Source organism: Piliocolobus tephrosceles, chromosome 1, assembly GCF_002776525.5.
Source record: "Piliocolobus tephrosceles isolate RC106 chromosome 1, ASM277652v3, whole genome shotgun sequence".
Classification (NCBI taxonomy): domain Eukaryota; kingdom Metazoa; phylum Chordata; class Mammalia; order Primates; family Cercopithecidae; genus Piliocolobus; species Piliocolobus tephrosceles.
Genome location: NC_045434.1, coordinates 171,463,716 through 171,487,838, shown reverse-complemented (window position 1 = coordinate 171,487,838; position 24,123 = coordinate 171,463,716). Strand labels below are relative to the sequence as shown.

Genomic DNA, 24,123 nt, shown 5'->3' with positions numbered 1-24,123 from the left:
TCTTCCAGCTTCTCCCATTTTGTACTTCGCAGGATTTGCTTCTTTTAATGGCTGAATAATTGTGTGTGTGTGTACACCAGATTTTCGTTATGCATTCATTCACTGATGAACATTTACGTTGTTTCCATATGTTAGCTAATGTGAATAATGTTGCAATGAGCACTGGGCTTGGTCATGCTACTACGCTAGGATTTGTGGTTGGTGCAAAAGTAATTGCGGTTCTTGCCATTACTTTCAATGGCAAGAACCGCAATTATTTCCGCACCAACCTAATAGTTTCATCTATAAAATGGAGGAAATAATGCTGCCTGACATCACAAGGTTGTTATAAGAATTAAATGGAATAATACAGATAAAAGCTTCTGTAAATGTTAGCTGCCATAATTAGCTAGCATCAATATGTAACTTTAAAAAAATCTATTTTGTTGTGTGTTATATGCCAGTGGTCCATAAATATCTGCCTCACACTGGCCTAGAAATTCAGATATATCAAAGTCCTGCTTCCAGTGAGGTAGTATGGAATGAGTGCCAGAAATCATATTTTTTTATAAGCTCCTCAAATGATTCTGAGGCACAGCCAAGTTTGAGAAAAATTCAGATAGATTTAGCATACATATTAAAGGCACATAAAAAAACTTTTACTATGCCATACCATTCTTATTTCCCATGGGCCTTTTATTATTTCAGAAGTTAATGTTTAAAGGCATAGAGCCTTCATAAACTCATATATTATTAAATATGCTCAAAGTACTCAGGCTGTGGAGCCAGAAAGCTACTGTATACCAGCTCCAGCACTTATTAGAAGCATAATTTTGAGAAAGTTACTTAGTTTCTCTCTGCTTCAGCTCTCTCCTGGTAAAATGGAAGTGGATAACAATACCTGTTTATCAAGTTTTTATGAAACTTGCTAATACATCGAAAGTGCTTAAATAATGCTTGATACACAGAAAAGTACTCAATAAAGATGAACTGCTTTTACAGTAATTATTGTCATATTGATACCCGTTTTTAAAATCGCAAATGTTTTTATCAAAATTTTTGAAGGCAAAGAATAAACACTATAAAGAAATAGACTGCAGACAACTTACTTCTCAGATGTTTCCTCTTTACTTGTTAAACGGCCTACCATCATCAAAATGCTCTATTGATTATAGATAAAATGAGGAGACCAAAGCAGAAAAAAAGTGGGTAGGTTAACAGCCCTACAACTTAAAATTTAAATTCCTTTTTATTAACCTTGCTGTATATTTTTGCAGTAGAAAAGAATTCCAACCGGCAATCCTAGAACAGATCCTAACAGCCAAATATTTTGTTTTAATAAGTTCTAATTAAGTTCTAATTTAATTTTTTCTTCCAGGAGAAAAGAAACCAGAATGCAGACTGTAAGAAATGTAACCATTCCACAATCTGCTTTTAGTCAAATGCAAAGAATGTTCACTGAACTCTTCCAAGTAGATATCACTACCAAAATAGCCCAACAGGCAGAACCAAGACTGGTCCAGACCAAATTAAACACAAGGGAATATGAGGCAGATCCTAAAACTAATGGTACCTTAACCAATTCACCTCTTGTCAAATTAACATCTATGAGTGAAAATCAAATAGCAGACTGGAAAAACCACAGGGCTAGGAACAAAAGGATTTGACAACCAAGATTTCATTTACTGAAACCAAAATATAAGAAAGGTGTTTTGTGTGACAGTCACCTACTTCCCCTTCACAGGTCTTTGCCCCACTCTGGGTAACACATTGATTAGACTTTAGTCAGCCTCAGCCTCACATAAACACCCATTCACCCCTCTCCCTTCTGCTCACTGTGTAACTGCCTTCTCTTAAATGAAATGTGGAGAGGAAAGGAAGAATTTCAACTAATAGTCCTTTTCCAGATTGAATTTGCAAGCTAAAACCTAAAAGCAACAGAAATGTCTAAAGGCTAGTTTTTTGGTGTTTCTTTTTTTTTTTTTTTTTTTTTTTGAGATGGAGTTTTGCTCTTGTTGCCCAGGCTGGAGTGCAATGGCACAATCTCCACTCACCACAACCTCTGCTTCCCGGGTCCAAGCGATTCTCCTACCTCAGCCTCCTGAGAAGCTGGGGTTATAGGCATGCACCACAATGCCCGGCTAATTTTGTATTTTTAGTAGAAACAGGGTTTGTCCATGTTGGTCAGGCTGGTCTCAAACTCCCGACCTCAAGTGATCTGCCCGCCTTGGCCTCCCAAAGTGCTGGGATTGCAGGTGTGAGCCACCGCGCTCAGCCAAGGCTAGCAGTTTTAAGGGTTTATGAGTTAGACATCCTGCAGTATGCAAGGGAAGATTTTTGGATCGGATGGTTGAACAAAGCCAACAAGCTATATCTGCTTTATATTACAAGCAGCAGCAGAAGGAAAACACTCTTCCTTGTTAATAGCAGCCCTGAATATAGCTGCCTACATTTTGAGGCTGGTGTACATTTAAAATCAATTTAATTCAGGAAAGTAGGTGGCAATTACTCTGTACAAAGAATTGTGCTGGGTATTGTGAACTATTGTTCAAGGACAAGACAGCCCCAAACCTTGGGGAACTAGGAGGAGGAATAAGATAAGCACACAAAGAATAACATAAGTACATAAAATATCTACAATATTAAGCAGAATACAGCAAGTGTCTATACCTAATTAAATGGCAATTCCATTCTTCCATCTGGCCAGGTCAAAAATCTCAGAGTTATCCTTTACTCCCTCTTCATTTTAGATGATAATAGTGAACATAAGGTAAAGTTCTTTTCCCAAAATGCCCCAAAGAAAAGAGAAAATTACCTTACCAATGAGTTATTCTACTTACTTTATTTTTTAAAACAACCAAAAAAAAAAGAAAAAAACCTGTTTGGAAAAGACATACATCCTGAAAAACAACTTTAAGGAATACCGGTTTGGGACACTGAAAAGAGGTTACCCAGCGAAAACAGTTAAAAAGAATGGCAAAGAAATTAAAAACAGATTTCATAATTATTTGGGGGGTACAGACACACAATTAACACTTTTAGATACCAATATAAATAGGCCCATTAATGATCAATTGAAAGCGTTTCATTGTAAAGTTCATAAATAGCAAATGATTACTTGTGACAGGGGATAAAAATACCCAGGGAAAGTATCATACTTAGATTTTTTAAAAATGCTTTATTTCAAGTCACGTAAGTAAAAATTAAAATCATGTGTTCTGGAAAATTATAAAAGACACTAAATCTGGTAAAGAGAAAGACTAATTTTAAAATGCATATGAAGAGTATGAATAATGTTATTTCATAAAACAAGTATAAAAAATTTTCTAAAGTAATATATACTTTTAAATATGCATGCATGACTATTTTAACAAGGTAAATAACTATTTCTTCTACCAGCTTAACAGTTTATATATTCAGGTTAATCAAAACATTTTCACTATTATGTCATTAGAAAAATGAGAATCATATTCAGATACATATAATAAATCCTTATATTTATTTTAAAAGCATCTGAGCTTATACATTCCAATAGGCACCAAGCCCAATTCAAGTCTCTCCTCCATTATGTGAGCATTCTCAATCATTCTCATCCTCTCTCAATTTTTACTGCCAAAACCTATTTGAAGATAGTTATTATACTGATCATTCATGTAGCACATACTATAGTCTGCCTTATAATAATGTTAATCGTTTTTCTCCTCTATATTTCTTCTTTGCATCAACCATAGCACTTAAAATTGACTGATTAATGCAAAAAAAAAAAAAAAAAAAAGGAACACTTGTACATTGTGGGTGGGAATACAAATTAGTACAACTACTATGGAAAACAATATAGAGGTTCCTCAAAATACTAAAGATAGATTTACTGTATGATGTAGCAATTCCACTGCAGGGTATACATCCAAAGGAGAGAAAACTGCACTCCCATATTTATTGCAGCACTATTCACAATAGCCAAGATACGAAATCAACCTAAATGCCTATCAATGGATGAAAAATATGGTGTATATAACAATGGAATATTATTCAGCCATAAAAGAGAATGAAATCATGTCATTTGCAGCAACATGGATAGAAATAAAGGACACTATATAAAGTGAAATAAGCCAGGTACAAGGAGACAAATTACATGTTCTCATTCATATGTTAGAGCTAAAAAAAAAAAAAAAAGTTTATCTCATGAAAGTAGAAAGTAGAATGATGGGAGGGGTAGAGGAGGTTGGGAAGGGTAGGGAAAAAGGGAGATATGAGAGTTTAGTTAATTAGTATAAAAATACTGTTAGATAGAAGCAGTAATTTCTAGTATTCAGTAACACAATAGAGTGACTATAGTTAACAATAATTTAGTGTGTATTTCAAAATAGCTAGAAGAGAAGATCTGGAATGCTCCCAATACAAAGAAATGATAAATGTTTGAGGTGATGGATATCCTAATTACTCTGACTATATCATTACACACTGTACACATGCATCAAAATATCACATGCAACCCATAAATACGTACAATTATTATGTGTCAATTCTTTTAATTGTGGAGAGACAGCCCAAAAATATTTCTGAGACAAACCTTAAATATAAAAATCTAAAACTGTGAAAATGAAGTTTGTAAAACTAGAAAAATAAATATCATGAAAATACTAACAAAAGTTTTATATCTACTAACTACGTAACAAATATTACAAAGTCCTATGTAATACAAGACATAGGACTTTAAGGTAAGAGGGAGGTATTTTTCATAATGATAAAAGGGTCAATCTACCCAGAATATGTATCATTTCTAAATCTGTAGATACCTAAGAGCACATGATCAAAACAGAATTAAAAAAAAAGAAAACCCCATAATCATAGGGGAGATTTTAATACATATCTACCAATAATTGATAGAGAAGGAAAAAAACAAAATTAGTAAGAATATAGAAGACCTGAACACAAAATAACCTGACATAATAACAACTTAAAGATAACTGGATCTAACAAATCCAGACTAGGCATTCTTTTCATGTGTACAGAAAACATTTACCAAAATTTCGGTATGTATTGACCAATAAAGCAAATCTCAATGAATTTCAAAGGACTGAAATCACATTGTATATTCTCTAAACAAAGTGGAGTTAAGCTAGAAAGCAGTACTGAAAAGTTAAATAGAGAATGCATCTATGTTTGAAAATCAAGCAGTGTACCTCAAAATAACTCTCAGGGTCAAAAAAGAAATTAAAACAAATTAGATATTTAAATTAACATTTAAATAATAATGAAAATACATGCTGGCAAAACATATGATATGCATCGAAAGCCATGTTTGAGTGGAAATGTATAGCCTTAATGATACATATTAAGTATGAAGACTTTAAAAAATGATCTAAGCAGTCATATCAATAAATTACAAAAATGAAAGCAAATAAAAACCAAAGAAAGAAGAATTTAAATGTAAAGATAAATATGACAAATTTTAAAAAGAGTAAACAAATACTCTTGCTTGTGTGGAGAAAGCCACAAATATTCTCAAAAGTCCATAAAAAAGAATCCAATAAAAACTGGATCTTTAAGGTGGGCGCAGTGGCTCATGCCTGTAATCCCGGCACTTTTGGAGGCTGAAGCAGGCAGATAACTTGAGATCTGGAGTTTAAGACCAGCTTAGCCAACATGGTGAAACCCATCTCTACTAAAACACAAAAAATAGCTGGGTGCAGTGGCGTACACCTGTAATCCCAGCTACTCAGGAGGCCAAGGCAGAAGAATCACTTGCACCGAGGAGACGGAGGTTGCAGTGAGCCAAGATCACGCCACTGCACTGGAGCCACCTGGGAGAGAGTGAGACTCGATCTCAAAAAAAAAAAAAAAAACTTAATACACCCTTGGCCATAGTTCAGAAAAACAGACAGTGGCTCCACATGTTCAGTATTAGAAATAAAAGAGGAAAGTCTGTACAAATCCTACAGATACTTAAAAGATCATAAAAAAATATTATGAACTTTATGCCAAGAATTTAGATAGACAAATTCTTAGCAAAACACAACTTGTGAAGACACAAGAAAAAATAGAAAAATTAATTTAGTCTTATATCCACTAAAGATATCAAATCTTTAATTAAAAACCTTCTCACGAAAAAATTTCAGACACAGCTTCACTGATGAATTCCACCAAACACACCTAAAGAATACCTAAATACCTAAACAAAATATCTGGATAAAAAAATCTAAAGAATCTATTTAAAATACCTAAACCAGTATCAAAAGAAAAATGTACATAATTACAACACAGAGCCTAAAAGAGTACTGAGAGATAATCAAAGACAAGTTCAATAAATGGAAGGATATTCTATGTTCACAGATTTGAAGACTTTATACTGTAAATATGTTAATTCTTCCCAGATTCATCTTCAAATTTGATATGATCTCAATTACAATCCTGGAGTATTTTTTGAGGAAACTGATAACCTGACCGTAAATTATTTATATGTGAAGATGCAAACACCCGAGAATATCCAAGACCATCTTAGTAAAGAAAAAGCTCAAGGACCTACACTACCAGCTTATCAAGACTTTTAATAAATAAAACAGGGTAGTATTGAATGAAGCAAGTATAGACAAACAAAAAAAGACTAGAGAATTCAGAAACAGTCCCATACAGGTAGGAATACTTGATTTATGACAAAGATGGCACTGCAGACTAGTAGGGAAAGAAGGGTCTTTTTTTTTTTTTTTTTTTGAGACAGAGTCTAGCTCTGTCGCCCAGGCTGGAATGCAGTGGCGCAACCTCGGCTCACTGCAAGCTCCGCCTCCCAGGTTCACGCCATTCTCCTGCCTCAGCCTCCTGAGTAGCTGGAACCACAGGCGCCGGCCACCACGCCCGGCTAATTTTTTGTAATTTTTAGTAGAGGCGGGGTTTCACCGTGTTAGCCATGATGGTTTCCATCTCCTGACCTCGTGATCCGCCCGCCTCAGCCTCCCAGAGTGCTGGGATTACAGGCGTGAGCCACCGCACCCAGCTCAGAAGGGTATTTTCAATAAATGATAGTAGGTTAAATGGATACCCCATGAGAGAAAAAAAACTTCAGCCTATCTTATACTAACACAAAATTAACTTTCAATAAATTACAACACTAAATGTAAAAAGTAAAAACAATGCTTCTAAAAGAAACGCAGGAAAACATATTCATGAGCTGAGGTGGACAGATTTCTTTAAAAACAGGATCCAAAAAAACCAAAATCAATAAAGAAAGAATAAACGGAACTACATTAAAATTAGTTATTCTTGCTCATTAAAGACTCATTAAAAGGGCAAAAACACAAGTCACAGAATAGATGATGTTCTCTGCAACACACAACAAAAAGCTTCTATCCAGAAAATATAAAAACTCTGGTAAATCAACAGGAAAATGACACACAGCTCAACAGAAAAGTAAGAAAAAGATTTGAATGGGCACTCACAAGACAGCATCCCCAAATGGCTATTAATAGTCTGGGAAGTATAATTTAAAACCACAACGAAATGCCTCTAAGTTGAAAATAATGGATTAAAAACAAAAAGGCTGACAGGTAGTGAGTGGCAAGAATGTAGAGCAACTGGAACTCTCAAACTGCCAGTAGAGAGTAGGAGATAGGCTGTACTGACAACCACTTTCATGAAAGCAGTAATGTGATATAATCATAGTGCGGTGAGGGGTGGGTAAGGGAGAGGCATTCCTGTGAGGAGCTGTATTTTAAAGTCAAAGTAGATGATGGAACCAGGCCAACTTGAAGGGTCTGTTGTGTGGTGGGGTAAAATACACAAAAAGGCATGATCCTTCAATTTGTTTTTTAATGAGATCTCAGTTTTGCTTTCACAGTATTACCTACTGTGAATACAAAATGTACTGTAAACTATAAATCAATTCACCCCCAACAAAGCGATCTCTCATTAGAGGCTAACCTCAACAGTGTTGACAACCATCTGCTGCCTTCCTTAACACATTCCACAAAAGGAAAACAGGCATGTGTGCCAAAGTAGGAAGCTGAGACTGCAACTCAGGATTAAAGGCAGTCAAAGGTAACACCCCTTCCCAAAAGTCCATTTCTCTTTCAGAGCATTCTGTACTTAGTGGAAACATCAGGAAAACAAGAAACTACCTACACACCCTTCTCTTTTTTCCTGTTCCACTTGTTTCTTCTAAATCTGGACAGCTGACATTACATCCTGTCACTGAGCTGCTGATTATTGACAAACCAAGAGCCAGCATTCCAGTTGTTTAAACCTCATGAGCCAAACTGCTTTTGCAAATGAGAAGAATAAGAAAAATATCATTCTAAATCAAAAAGCACTACTAGTTTGAAAGAAATTGTGAGGTTACAAAAGAAATAATGGTTTGGTAATTAGAATCTGGCATGCAGGTACCACCTAAACCTTGGTTTCTTGCTATGTCCCTTTTAGGTTCAGGTGAGCTGGTGGAAGAGAACTGCATCTACATCAGAGACATCTAGATTAAACACAGTATGTCTAACTCTCTCCTCATGACCCCCAGGGTATCATTCTTGTTTCTTTTTGGTTATTTTGCGGGGGGGGGGGGGTAGTTTTTTTGAGACAGAGTCTTGCTGTGTTGCCCAAGGTGGAATACAGTGGCTTGATCTTGGCTCACTGCAACCTCTACCTCCTGGATTCAAACGATTCTGCTGCCTCAGCCTCCAGAGTAGCTGGGACTACAGGCACGTGCCACCACGCCCAACTAATTTTTTTATTTTTAGTAGAGACGGAGTTTCACTATGTTGGCCAGGCTGGTCTCTAACTCCTGACCTCAAGTGATCCTCCTGCCTCAGCTTCCCAAAGTGCTGGGATTACAGGCATGAGCCACTGCGCCCAGCACCACAGGGTATCATTTAAGATGCAGAGACATTGGGGAAAAGGTTGTTCTTACAAACTTTCTATAATAGTTATTAGAGTCAATTCAAATTGACCATTAGATCAATACAGACTGACCATCTCAGCAACTAATACATCATCTATAAAACCTTTCCAACTGTTACCAACCTATATTTTATAATCTGAATAGAATCTGTTATTAGTTTATCAAATAGACTCGCCAGTGTATATTGTGGCTTCCTCCAGAGCTCAATTTTTTTTTTTTTAACCAACTCCAATGGCTTCTCATCCTATTTTAAAGTAAAAAATAAACACATTTAAAACTTTACTGAAGAACATAAAAAGGAAAGTTGAAAAAATGAGAAGTTATTCCTGACTGCAAAGACTACTGAAATGATGTCAACTGATCCCAAATGAACTTATAAGAATAAAGAAATTCTAGAAGTAATATCAACAGAATCTTTTCTGTAAGCTAAACCCATCTGGAAGAAAAAAAGTTGAAAACAACCAAAACATTTTTGTGAAAGAGTATAATGAAAATATACTTGACCCATCATTTCATTTGTAAGTAAACATTATAAAGCTACATTAAGGAAAACCATTTGAATCTAGTTCAAAAACAGATTTTAAAAATCACAATAACAAAAAACAAAGGAATAGCCCCAAAGAAACCACAGTATATAGAAAAATTCGACATATGCTAAAGGTGACTTGAGTCAGTAGACAAAGCAGGGATTATTTTTTTAAAAGTTCCTTATTAACAAATAATTAGCTGAGAAGTTAAATCACTATTTACATGGTAATAAATACTTAATGTACTCTTTAAGTGCACTCCATGATCCAGTAGCACTTAAGAACCTATGACTTCCTAAGCTACTCTCTTTCCACCCACAGTGTCTTTACACGTGATATTAGCTTTTTCAGCAACTTCCTTGTCTTTCTTCAAGACTTAAATGGTGCAACTTTAGGCCCCTCCAGAACAAATACAGAATCTGTCTTCTGTATTCCTACAGCACCATGCCCAGCCTGTCATATTGTACTGCAGATACTAGTGTCTACATCTGCCTGGGAGCTCCATAAGAGCAAAGAATGTATCTGCCATCTTTCTCTACACCTTCCTCTTGTACATTGTTGAGGTTCTTTAAATGTTTGTTGAGCAAATGAATGAATATGATCAAGAGAAAACAAGGTCCCCACTAATAAAGAGCTTTTTCTAATTGCTGGTAGCTTCCTATAGTGGGTTGAATAGTGTGTCTAAAACATTCGTGTCTTTTTCTAAAAATGTGAGCCTTACTTGGAAACAGGATCTTTGTAGATAGAATTCAAGTAAGGATTGGGATTACATAATGTTGGATTATGGTAGATCCTAGATCCCATAAGAGTACCCTTATCAGAGACAAAAAAAAAAAAAAGGACTGAGACACAGAGAATGCCCTGTGAAGGGTGGTAATGTGAGCCACTCCCCATCGCTCATATTACCACCTGAGCTCCGCCTCCCATCAGATGAGCAGCAGCAACCATATTGTTCCTGTATGAATAGGGTTCATCACAGGAGCATGAACCCTATTATGAATTGTGCATGCAAGGGATCTAGGCTGTGTGCTCCTTGTGAGAATCTAATGTCTGATGATCTGTCACTGTCTCCAATCACCCTCAGATGGGGTAGTCTAGTTGCAGGAAAATAAGTTCAGGGTTCCCACTGATTCTACATCATGGTGAGTTGTATAATTATTTCATTATACATTACAATGCAATAATAATAGAAATAAAGTGGAGAATAAATGTAATGAGCTTGAATCATCCCCAAACCATCCTCTACTCCAGTCCACAGAAAAATTGTTGTCTACAAAACCAGTCCCAGGTGCTAAAAAGGTTAGGGACCACTGATTTAGAGGACTACTAGCAGAAAAGACATCAGCACCAGCAGCCTCAACAGCTGTTACCACTGTCCAGTACTGGTACAGTACAGTTCCAGCAGTAGCAACAGGAACAAATTGGTCACTCAGCACTTCACAGACTTAGTATCAACTTTGATAAAGAAAGATTTCTAGCTCTCTTGATTGCCTGCACTAGTAAGTGCCAATAGCACCCTCAGAGTACAGACAGTAAAGATGGTTTCTAAAGCTCCTTGTTTAACAAATATGAGAGTCTGACAAATACTAAATTTAAGGTGTGCAATTTCAATAATATTAAGAAGAAGATCTTCCTCACAGCGCAAGTCCAAGTGAAGAAAATCCTCAAAACCGAAACTTCACAACCTTGGAAAATGATGAGCAAGTACGGATAGTTATTTTGTTTTTACTGAAGGTTCCCAATCTCTTTTCCCTGTCTTTATGCTGTTTCTGACTGATAATCCTCTTTCTGTGTGTTTTAGGGAGCTGTTTCCCCATGTGGGAAAATAACATTTTCTGTGTAAATCTGAAAATAATTATGCCTCTAGTTATAAAGTTCCATTTCTTCCCATCCTCTTTGGAAAATACGCCAGAAATAAGAAAAAAAATTAAGCTATTTATTTCTCTCAAAATATAACACCTAGTTCTCTGTTTAAGTCAACACAGACTTCAAATCTTGGAGTCCTTTTTTGCAGGAAAGACAGGATCTGCAGAGAAGACAATCACTCTACTACGCTGTTATGGCCTTTTTTTCCCCCCTTACACCAACCAATTCTGACATCAACTTTACAATTCTCCAATCCTCTGAACACCAGCTGGGTCTCCAACAATTCAATTCTATTCTGACACTAACTACCCAGAGTTAGTGTCAGACTCCGTAGGTTTAAGAGTCCCACAAGAGTGCCCTCACTTCAAATGCCAATTCCAAGTATTAGGTTCCCTGGTTACCCACAATGCAGTCCATCTTGGCTACAAATCTGAAGTTTCCACAACCCCCTCCTGAGGTTTGATATTTTGCTGGTTCTCACAGAACTCAGGGAAATGCTTTTTCCTTACCATTACAGGCTTATTATTAAAAAAAAAAAAAAAAAAAAAAAAAAAAAAAAAAAACTCAGGAACAGCCAAATGGAAAAGATACATAGGGTGGTAAGGTGTGTGGGGGCGGGAGTGTGGGAGACAGTGCTTCCATGCACTCTCCAGGTATGCCAACATCTCAGCTCCTCACTGCATTCACCAATCTGGAAGCTCTCCAAATCCCGTTGTTTATGGGGTTTATGGAGGTTTCATTACATAGGCACAATTGATTATCATTAGCCACTGGTGATCAACTCAATCTCCATCCCCTGTCCTCTCCCCAGAGGCTGGGGAGGTCATGCTGAAAGTTCCAAGCTTCTAATCAAGGCTTCATCTTCCTGGCGACTAGCCCCCATCCTGAAGCTATCTAAGGGCCCACCAAGAGTAGCCTCATTAGAACAAAAGACACTTCTATTACCCTTATGGCTCAGGAAATTCCAAGGGTTTTAAGACCTCTGTGCCAAAAATCAGGGACAAAGACCAGATATCTTTCTGTGATACCACATCTGCCCTTACCATTTCAAATTGTAAAGTTTCTTTCACAATTACTTCTCCTTTTCCAAATATTGATCACATTCCAGGCGCTCATGAAACCACATTACTCTCTTAAACGGTCTCTCTGCATTCATCTGTTTATGCCCTTTGATATGGTTTGGATTTACGTCCTCGCCCAAATCTCATGTCAAATTGTAATCTGCAATGTTAGAGGAAGGGCCTGCTGGGAGGCAACTGGATCATGGGGGCAGATTTCCCCCTTGCTGTTCTCATGATAGCGAGTTCTCATGAGATCTGGTTGTTTAAAAGGGTGTAGCACCTCTCCCTTCGCCATCTTCTTCCTGGCACCAGCCATGTTGGATGTGCCTGCTTCCCCTTTGCTTTCCTTCCACCACGACTGTAAGTTTCCTGAGGCCTCCCCAGCTATGTTTCCTGTACAGCCTGCAGAACTGTGAGCCAATTAAACTTCTTTTCTTTATAAATTACCCTGTCTCAGGTAGTTCTTTATAGCAATGCAAGAATGGACTAATACACCCTTCCAACCCATCCTACACATTCTGTCAAAGTGGAAACTCATAAGACCACTAACAACATGTCATATCTCTGCTCAAAACCCTTCCCAAGAAATCAGAGTTATTGGGAAAGACAGGTAAGAGGTCAGGAAACACTTAATTCAACCTGCTATTAAATGGATGATAACTGAGGCCAAGAGACCAAGGCCAAATTACACTAACTTGCCTAAAAGAGTATGGTAAATAAGTGGCAGAACCGAAACTAGAAATCAGGTCCCTCACTACTATTCCAATACTCAGGATGAACAAAATAAATAAATATAAAAGTCACAACAACCTCTATGGAAAAACTGATATATTTTAGCCTCCCTAAGGAAAAGTATATTCATAGTGTGGGGATTAGAAGGAGGTTCATTAATCTCCATTCAATAATAAACATTTACTGAACACTGAATATCTGTGAGGTATGACTTTCAAGGAATTCACAGTATTACAGCAAAAGGCTTGAAAACAAATAGTTATAATGTAGTTCTATAACAGATGTTGCACATGGCAAAGGAAAAATACCTAATACAGCCAGTGAAGGCATTACAAAGACTTCCTATAGGAACTTACTCTTTGGAGTCTTGAATAGTGAATGCAACAGATAACACAGCAAAGAATGAAAGACTAGGGTAGTAACAATTATAAGGGCAAGGAGTTATGACAGACTAAAGCTTTAATTCCATTTTTCAGTGTGGCTGAGGAGTAGCACAGATGTGTGGAAGTACGGGAAGACGAAAAAAGAAGGCAAGAACTAGATTATATGAAGTGCTTTATTTGCCATTTTCATTCTATCAATGAAGAGAAGCAATATGACCAGAGTGGGATTTTAGAAAGATCACTCTGTCAACAGCATGGAAGCTTAACTAAAGGAAATAAGGTTGAATACAGAAAAACTGAGTAAGTAGGCTCTTTCAGTAATCCAAACTGACACATAAGCAATGGTAGTGTTATAAAAAGTTAAGAGAAAGATTTAAAAGAAATTTGCTTATGTACATTGGAAATAATGCAGACTTTAGAAAGTTTAAGACCTAAATTCAAATCCCACAGTCACTGTCTATGAGCTTTGCAACTTAGAACGAATCATTTAATAGGAGGCTGAAGCAGGAGATTCACTTGAACCCAGGAGAGGAGGGTTACAGTGAGCTGACATCGTGCCACTGCACTCCAGCCTGGCAGCCTGGGTCTAGGTGACAAAGCGAGACTCCATCTCAAAAAAAAAAAAAAAAAAAAAAAAATCACTTAACCTCGTTAAGCCTATTTCTAAATCTCTACTATGAAACTGTAAAATTGGAGACACCATCTAAACACAGTAGCTGTTGAAAGGATTTAATAAGATTCATGAAAATCATCGAACACATAGAACCAGATATTAAATATGTACTTAAAAAACATTAGTTCTCTTCCCCATTTCTTCTCCCCTAGAGCCAATTAGGTAAGAGTATAGTAATTGTCGGACGCCTTCCAGATGTGCGACTGGTCTATTTGGGTAGATCAAGGCACCATTACCAGGGAATAATATAAAGAGGAAAAAAGGAACAAGTTTGTGGTGATACACTGCATTTAAAATAATCTGTGGGACATCAAGGTTGATACAGGGAAGACTCCAAGGCTTAGGAGGGAAGTCTGGGCACAAAAGTAGCTAGCTATGATCTTGGGAATACTTGTCTAAAACTCACACTGTTCATTTGTAAAGTGAGGAAAATACCACCTATCTCGTCTATTTCACAAAATAGAAATAGGATGTACATAAATACTCTCTCTGTACGTAGTTTTTTGGGGGATTTTTTTGTGTGTGGTTTTTGTTTTTTGTTTTTTTGGGTTTTTTTGTTTTCTGTTTTTGAGACAGGGTCTCACTCTATTGTCCAGGCTGGAGTGCAGTGGTGTGATCATAGCTCACTTTAACTTTGAACTCCAGGGTCAGGTGATCCTCCCATGTCAGCCTCCCAAAGTGCTGGGATTATAGCATGAGTCACCACACCCAGCCATATGTTTTGTAAACTGCAAAACATTCTAAAATCATGAAGCATTATTAAACTGTAGGAAACAAAATAATAAGTATTGAACATATATTCAATAATCTCTTACAAAGGATAATGTTAGAGACAAAAATTGGACCAAAAATAGTAAGTTGCACTGTCCTAATGTTACAGTTTATTCTTTGTGGAGATTTTGTCCCCAGCTTTTTTGTTTTAAAAAATTTCCAGCTAGAGAAAACTTGAAAGAAAAGTACAATGAACATCAATGTACCTTTCACATGGATTCAATAATTGTTAATACTCTGATAAGTTTACTTTCATCCTTTCTGGTCAAATACATATACCATTTCTTTCACATTTGAAGGTAAATTGCAACCTTATAAACATACACAATTATGATGTATCAATTAAAAATAAAACAATTTCAAAAGAAAGTAAATTGCAAGCATTATGACACTCTGTCCCAGCATTAGAATAAGGATATTCTCTTTATAACCACAATATCATTATCAAAGTCAAAAAAAAATTAATATTGACTCTATGTTGCAACTACAAAATAGTACATATTTGAATTCTTTCAATTCTTCCAATTGTCTCTTTGTAAGTGTAATGTCTTTTTTTTTTTTTTTTTGAGACGGAGTCTCGTTCTGTTGCCCAGGCTGGAGTACAGTGGCACGATCTCTGTTCACTGCAAGTTCCGCCTCCTGGGTTCAAGCCATTCTCCTGCCTCAGCCTCCCGAGTAGCTGGGACTACAGGCACCCGCCACCACACCCAGCTAATTTTTTGTATTTTTAGTAGAGAACAGGTTTCTCCACGTTAGCCAGGATGGTCTTGATCTCCTGACCTCGTGATCCGCCCATCTCGGCCTCCCAAAGTGCTGGGATTGCAGGCGTGAGCCACTGCACCCGGCCGGATACTCCTGTATACAATGTGTCCCTTAAAAACACAAAGCACCTCTATCATCCCTTAAAAAACAAAATCAAATCATAAAGGCATGCACAGCTTTTTAAACGTATTTTGTTATATCACAACAGGATGGTTTTATGGACTGAATCATCTGTGGTAAAGCCTGCAGATACCATCAGATGGTGGATGTTTCTTTAAAAAATAAAATAAAATGAAGAATCTATATTTGAGGGTATTCATCAACTGATATTTTCAAAGCCCCGAATTGTTTAACAAAACATTTTATCCTATGAAACTCATGTAAACTATAGGATTAACATATAATATTACATTAATTTATAATTTTACATGTTAATGTAAAATTTTACATGACTTTTAATTTTACATATTAAAGTAAAAGTGTAAGTTATAAATATATAATTATATATAATTTTATATAAGCTATGTTTTGTTATAAATATATATAATTTTACATGAACAAGTCTGCATGTAGAATTATAAATTTAAGATATACATATTTCATATAATTATAAAAATTAAATTATAAATACACATTATTCTGCAATTTTTCTAGAAAATATCTGTGACAATCAGCTGCTCCCACAGACGTTACTGGGTTTTGCAAATATAAACATTCTAAATAATGTAATTTCCTCTCAGAGAAATAACATGCAGAGGATTTTATTTTGAAAACTCCTTAAATGTGATAACTATAAAGAATACATCATTATTACTATTAGATTTAGTGCCGGGCACAGTGGCTCACACCTGTAATCCCAGCACTTTGGGAGGCCGAGACGGGCGGATCACGAGGTCAGGAGATCCAGACCATCCTGGCTAACACGGTGAAACCCCGTCTCTACTAAAAAAAATACAAAAAAACTAGCCGGGCATGGTGGCAGGCGCCTGTAGTCCCAGCTACTCGGGAGGCTGAGGCAGGAAAATGGCGTGAACCCAGGAGGCGGAGCTTGCAGTGAACTGAGATCAGGCCACTGCACTCCAGCCTGGGCGACAGAGCGAGACTCCATCTCAAAAAAAAAAAAAAAGATTTAGTAATAACTCTTTCAAAATTGTAACAATAAAAGTATCCAAATCAGATTCAAATTTAACTCCGACCAATCCATCAGATGGTGTTCTTTCTACACTAACACTGGAAGCTGAATATATGTTTCCAGTATTCACTATCAAATTATAAACACCTAAGATCAATGTTTGTGACAAAAACACAAGGGGGAATATATCCAACTTAGCTGTGCTACCAGGCACACCTATGACCTCAGGTACTGCTTTTTTTGATGTGATTGGAGCACAAAGAATCTACTGCAAGAAGCAGAGAAGTTTTATTCATAAAAAGAAATATATATTTATTATATTTCTTACCCTGCTTGCTTAATGACTGCATTTTTTATTGGCAACTGTGCAAGAAACGCAGAAAAAAAGGAGTTCATTTCATTTCTACTATTATTTGTATAAACAAGAAAAAAAATCAAGCTACTGCCTACTTAGGAGATGCATTTGCTTGCGTTAGTTTATAATGGTGACACCAACACCAAGCAAATGACTACTATCAAATGGTCACGCATTCCAAGTTCACATACTCTCGCTAAAAATTCGCAATATTTGTTTGATATGCAAAGAAGTCTGGTATTAATAGACTTTAGTCTTGTTTCATATTTATAAATTACTATTTCTCCAGGTGCTTTATTCAACCAGAATTTCATAAGGCCATGATCACTAATAATAGCCTGACAAGAGAAAAAGATGTCAGTAAATAAAAGTAATAAAGAAAGGGCCTATATACTGTTGATTGGATTTTGCTAATTCCAACATTTTATGCTTTCACAGGAAGCAAGGGTGAGGAGTTCTACACAGGGAGACTTATGACCTGTCAGGTCCTTATAATACCTATTTCAAGATGGCTACAATCCTGTTTAACCTTCAATTCCAGAAAATAGTTTGACAAAAACTAGTAATTGAAAAAGGAGAGAGAAAAATATCTGGATATGCCACACTGAAAACAAATGCATTACAAATCAGATTCTACTACAGCCATCCCAAGATACTTGAAACAGAATAAAAGAAAAAGAATTTCAAAAAGCTAAGGCTTTTCAAATTTAATCAACTTCCAAACATACAAAGCCTAGTTTCTGACTCCTTATACTTCAATACTATGAACAAACCCATTCCTCAAAGCCATAGCATAATATCTCTGTATATCTAACTGATGTTCAGTAAGGGACAAGGCAATTTAATAAGGAAGGAATAATCTTTTCAAAATTGGTGCTAAAACAACTGAATATCCATTTGGCAGAAAAAATAAAAAAACTTCAAATCTACACTCACACCATACACAAAAATTACCTCAAAATGTATCATATACCTTAACATAAAAGCTAAAAACTGTAAAATTTCTAGAAGAAAACATAGGAAAAAATCTTTATGGCCTTGGTTAAGGAAAGGATTTCCCACAGAGGACAAGAAAGTATAAATAATAATTCATAAATTGAATTTTATTCAAATTAAAACCTTTGACTGTCAAAAGACCCCACTAAGAAAATGAAATGGCCAGCCACATACCAGAAATGTGTTTATTCTACAAATACATGACAAAAGACTAGTATCCACAATATATGAAGAACTTCTATAACTCAGTAAGAAGAAGAAAATCTAAATATTTTACAAAATCTACAAAAGATTTTAATAGATACTTCACCAAAGGAAAAAAAAATAGATGGCCAGTAAGAATACAGGAAGATTTATAAGGAATCTTCCTGTGACAATGGAAATGTTCTATACACTGCTAAAGGTATTAAATACACAGACGTATAGAACTGTCAAAAAACATCTAACTATATACTTTAGATTTATGTATTTCACTTTATAAACATTATAACTAATAAAAGTATTCCATAATGACCAGTGTTAGCAAAGACCACACTGTTATCTATATATTGGTATACTTCTCAGGCACAACCAGGCAATTCATATCAAATTTGACTAAGCAATTTCACTTTTAGGAATTTATCCCAAGAAAATTGTCAGACAAGTAAATATAAGGGTATTTACTGCATCACTGTTTTACTTATGGTAGAGAAAATTACAGAGCCTACATTTATATTAATAGATTAAATAAATTATAACATCTCCTATAATGAAATACAACTCAGTCAAGAAAAAAATGATCAAATGGGTTACTGAAGTTAAGACTGGTATTGATGTCACATATTACTGAGACTAGAAGTCCATCAGGACCCAGTCCCTTCACATATGAATGCTATTATTTGATAAAAATAGCTAACAGTGAACACAAACTGTAAGAGTGATAACAGTAACCTTACATTCCAACAATAGCACTACTATGGCCAAAGATCTGGCGCAGCAATGGCTCCACTACAGCACTAAGAACAAGATTTAAAAGAAGTTTCAACAGCACAGGATAGTGAATGAAAAAGATCCTTGCTGATACTGATTCCTAAATCCCCTTGACACATATATACAAAATTTTGTCTTCAACATTTATATATTTTCTCTCATCTACAGGCTTCAAAATTTTTAAGATATTTGTAACCCAAAAGAGTTTAAGATAAATTGGTATGTATGTACACATGCTTATATATAATCACAGGAAGAAAAAAAAGACTAGAAGGAAACATATCAAAGTGCCAAAAGTTGTAGTGTAAGATGGTGACTTTCTCCTTTGTGTTTCCATATAGTTTTAAATTTTTCAATAATATCCATGTATGTTCATGCATTAAAACAAAATACATAAAAAAAAAATACCAGTAAACTCAGAAGAAATATAGAATAAACCAAGCCTTTTTTTCCCATTTCTTTCTTTGCCTTTAGGGTTGTAGTAAAAAGGAAGATAACGGCCTAAGCCTTTGACTAGCAAAGAAAAGAAAGATATGATATTATCTGAAAAACAACATTTTGAAGTGGCCAATCTGTTAACATGGTAAGAAATGAAGATAACTGTAAAAAATAAAAAGCCAGATAGTAAAATTTTTTAAAGTTATTAAGGTAAAAAGAAAAACTCAGATATGGGGCATAAAATTTTTAAGGAGATCAATTAAAAGCATGGCCTGAATAAATTAGTGATTCCAAAACTTCACTTTAACTATCAGTTTGTTTCCCTTCCATCAACCTTCATACCAGTTGCTAAGCAATAGCTGCCTAAGTGCTGGACTGTTATACTTCCTGACTAACTAGGAATGCTGGATCATTACATTTCCAGACTAAGAGTTTTGGACTCTGTTACACTTCCTGACTGACCAGGAATGCAAGGGCCTCATTATACTTTCTAACTTACTTGGAATTCTGAACTTTATTTCTTCTTACTGACCAAAAATTTAAGACTCTGTTATACTCTAAGTATATTAAGAGTCATTACCCTAAGCAGGAGTGTTGGATCCTCAACTAACTAGGAGTACTAACCCTTTCACATTGACTAACTAAAACCAATAATTTCATTCTCATGTAAAAACTCTAGATTTTGAGTTCCTAGGTGGGTGCAGCCCAAATGGTGAAAGGGAGGTAGGTAGATACCAAGAAAAAGAGCCAAGAGTCTGAGTAATTACTTCCCTGAATCAATAATTAGTTTTTAGCTTGCCATTTGAGGTCTATATTAAGAGAACACCATTTTGTAATCCAAACCAGTATAATTTTAGATCATTCTTAAGCATGTATTTTAATATTACATGCATTACTGAAAAAATCATTTTTGGACTATGAATTATCAAACTAAAATATTCTTGCCACACACAAAATTCTTGTCTACAAAGTCCTATAAAACCGGACCCCTACCTCTGCTTAGTCTTCTCCTCTAAGCACACTCCTTTGCTCACTATACTCTAGCCACATTAGATTTCTACCTCTTTCTCCAACACGTTTGCTCTCACCTCAGCACTTTTGTGTTTGCTTTTCCTTCTGTTTTCACAGTGCTTTTTCCTCAGATCTTCACCTGGCTGGCTCCTCATTCTCACATTTCAGCTAAAATGCTACCCCATAAAATAACCCTACCTGACTCTACAATATAAAATAATCCCCTCTATATGTTTAGTCATGCTATTCTACTATTCTATTTGGTTTTCTTCGTGATATTTATCATATTATAAAATTACACTGTATATTTATAAATTTACTTTTGCAGATTATCTGACTCCCATCTGCTCAAGAATATAAAATCCAATAAGACTGTGGATTTTGTCTTGTTCACTGCTACATCCCCTGTGCCTAAAACAGCGCTAGCACATAGTAAGGGACTCAACATAATATTTGAATTCATACATAAGAGAATGAGATAAACTCATTTTGGACTTACTAGCTTTATAAACTATCATGGCAGGTGACAGAAATAGAGATGTTATCGAATGCCAACTATCTTTCTCTAAAACCAAAACCTAAATGTGCTACTTCAACATTCTACTAGTGATCACAGAACTAATTTTTTTTAAATATTGAGAGCTATATGTCACACATTGATAAGAGGGTTTGCCTATGGTTTCTGACCTAATTCTTTTTCTACATTTTATGGACATATAATAGCTGTATATATTTATGGAGTACATGTGATATTTTGATACAAGCATACAATGTACAATGATAAAATCTGGGTAATTGGGATATCCATCACCTCAAACATTTATCATTTATTTGTGTTGGGGACACTCCAAATCTAGCTATTTAAATATATACAATAAATTATTATTAATTATAGTCAGTCTACTGTGCTACAGAACATCAGAACTTATTCCTTCTATCTATTTTTGTACACATAAACCAACCTCTCTTCATCCCCCACTCCCTACCACCCTTCCAGCCTCTGGTTACCACCATTCTGTTCACTACCTCAATGAGATCAACCTTTTTAAGCTCTCACATATAAGAACATGCAGTATTTGTCTTTCTGTGCCTGACGTTTCATTTAACAGAATGTCCTCCAGTTCTATCCATGTTGCTGTAAATAACAGGATTTCATTCTTTTTAAGGCTGAATGATATTCCATTGTGTGTGTGTGTGTATTGCATTTTCTTTAATTCATTCATCCTTTGATGAACATTTAGGATGATTCTATATCTTGGCTATTGTGAACAGTACTGCAATAAGCATAGGGGTGCAGATATCACTTCAAAATACTGATTTACCATATTTTGAATATATTCCAGCTGTGAGAACTGCTGGGTATATGGTAGCTCTTTCCATTTTTTGAGGAACCTCCATACTGTTTTCCATAATGTCCGTACTAATTTATATTCCCACCAACAGGGTATAAGTGCTCCCCTCTCTCTGCATCCACCAGCATTTGTCATTATCTGTCTTTTTTATAGTAGCCACTTTAACTAGGGTGAGATGATATCTCATTATGGTTTTGGTTAGCATTTCCCTGATAATTAGTGATGCTTAGCATTTTTTCATGTATCTGTTGACCATCTGTATGTCTTCTTTTGAGAAATGTCTATTCAGATCATTTGCCCATTTTTTTAAATCATAGTATTTGTTTTTCTGCAGTTGAGTTGAATTCCTTATATATTCTGGATTTTAATCCCTTGTCAGATGAATAGTTTGCAAATATTTTCTCCCATTCTACAGGTTGTCAATTACAACTGATTTTTAAGATGCTTTGAAACAAACATGGCTACAGGGAGAAATATGTGTACATGGCAGATACTTAGATATTCACTTTTTCCTGCTAAACCTGTACATAATTCCATAAACCTTAATATACTGTTTGAGGCAGACACTATTAATGGCCTTTGCACACAGCAAAATATAACTGAACAGAATTGGTTTAAATGTTAAAACTGTTTGTCATCTCTAGTATACTGGAATCTGAATCTAGAGCCCGAAGACCTGGGCTCCAAGTTTTCGTCCCACAGCAGTGTCAACATAATGATGGAGCCAAGAAACTGATTCAGGAAAAATGAATACAAAGAATCTGGAAGACAATGTGAAGGTGGTAGCATCAATAAATTAGAGATGCTACTGTGCTTCAAGTATTTTCCAAGTCAGGTTACGGGTATGAGATGGTGTGAGAAAAGAGGGGTGCCTGAAAATAAGATTATAAAGGAGGTGGCAGCGATTGGTAATGATAAAGTTATGGTCAAGATTATAACAGAGGGTGCCCTGAGCAAGATAAATGTTTGAAAAGCTGTGTGGAAGAAAAGGTTTTAAGTACCAAGGAACAGCGATTCCAAATAAAGGCTTAATAAAAGAAAAATAAAGGTGTAATAAAATAAAAGGTAGAGAAATGTAAAATGTGGTGGGACTTCCAGCTAACTTAAGTCAACAGTGACTGCTTACTGTCATCCAATATCTCCATCTGTCTCAGTTATCAATTTATTGACTCTCAGATCCAAAAGCATCTTCCATTATGTTCTGATTTAAGAAAAAAAAGAAAAATCTCTTTAGATCTCTCTCTCCTTTAAAGTAAGGATGATATTAACCTTTCTCTGTAAAAGGCACTGGAAGGACACTGCAGAAGAAAGATGTTCACCTGCAGTTTCTGGCCGCAACTTGGAAGCCAGCAGTATGAGCGTGAGGATATCCAGTATTCTCAGCCATGGGTTCAGAACACCCTCTCTCTGCAACCTTGCAGTCTTAGCCTACCAATAACCTTTGCATGGCCTTCTCAATATGCAAATAAGTGTTCAAAGGCCTCCTGTCCACCCACTAGGACTCTGACTTCCTCTGTAAAACCCTGTACACATCCTGCCTGTGGTTAGAGGGTTAGCACCAGGCTGCTACTCCTGCAAATTGCCCACCCCCATGTGCAGTCTGTCCATGCACAGAGGGACCCCATACTCTCTGCAAGCCCACTGTGTACCTACTCTTCTGCTTGCTGATAGGCTTCCCCACCTGCACAGAAGATGCTAACTGCTTGTCTAGTGACTACGAACCAGGCCTAGCCTGGTGTAGCCAAACCAGTGAACATCTTTTCTATTCGGTAAGCTGAACTACATATTCAGCAAGATGTGAATCCCTTCTAAGTTTGCCCCTCCTTAGGACAATTTCTTGGGAGAAATTTCCTGGGAGAAACAAACTTCAAACGCAACCCAACTCAAAATTATACTCAAATTCTTAGCATACATAAAGGGAGACTCATGGCCAGGCGTGGTGTCTCATGCCTGTAATCCCTGCACTTTGGAAGGTCAAGGCAGGTGGACCACCTGAGGTCAGGAGTTCGAGAACAACATGATGAAACCCCGTCTCTACTAAAAATACAAAAAATTAGCTGGGTGTGGTGGGGCACACCTGTAATCCCAGCTACTCAGGAGGCTGAGGTAGAAGAATCACTTGAACCTGGGAGACAGAGGTTGCAGTGAGCCAAGACTGTGCCACTACTGCATTCCAGCCTGGGCAACAAGAACAAAACTGAGAAAGGAGAGGGGAGGGGAGGGGGGGGGGGG

The 24,123-nt window shown here is 36.2% G+C and overlaps 1 protein-coding gene and 1 pseudogene across 4 annotated transcripts in view; one reads left to right on the top strand and one right to left on the bottom strand.

Annotated features, from left to right (window-relative positions):
- Nucleotides 1-24,123, bottom strand: part of FAF1 (Fas associated factor 1) — a 558,082-nt gene that overhangs the window by 372,533 nt on the left and 161,426 nt on the right. The window lies entirely within an intron of this gene.
- LOC111522966 overlaps nucleotides 20,238-24,123 on the top strand; it is a 5,116-nt pseudogene continuing 1,230 nt past the window's right edge.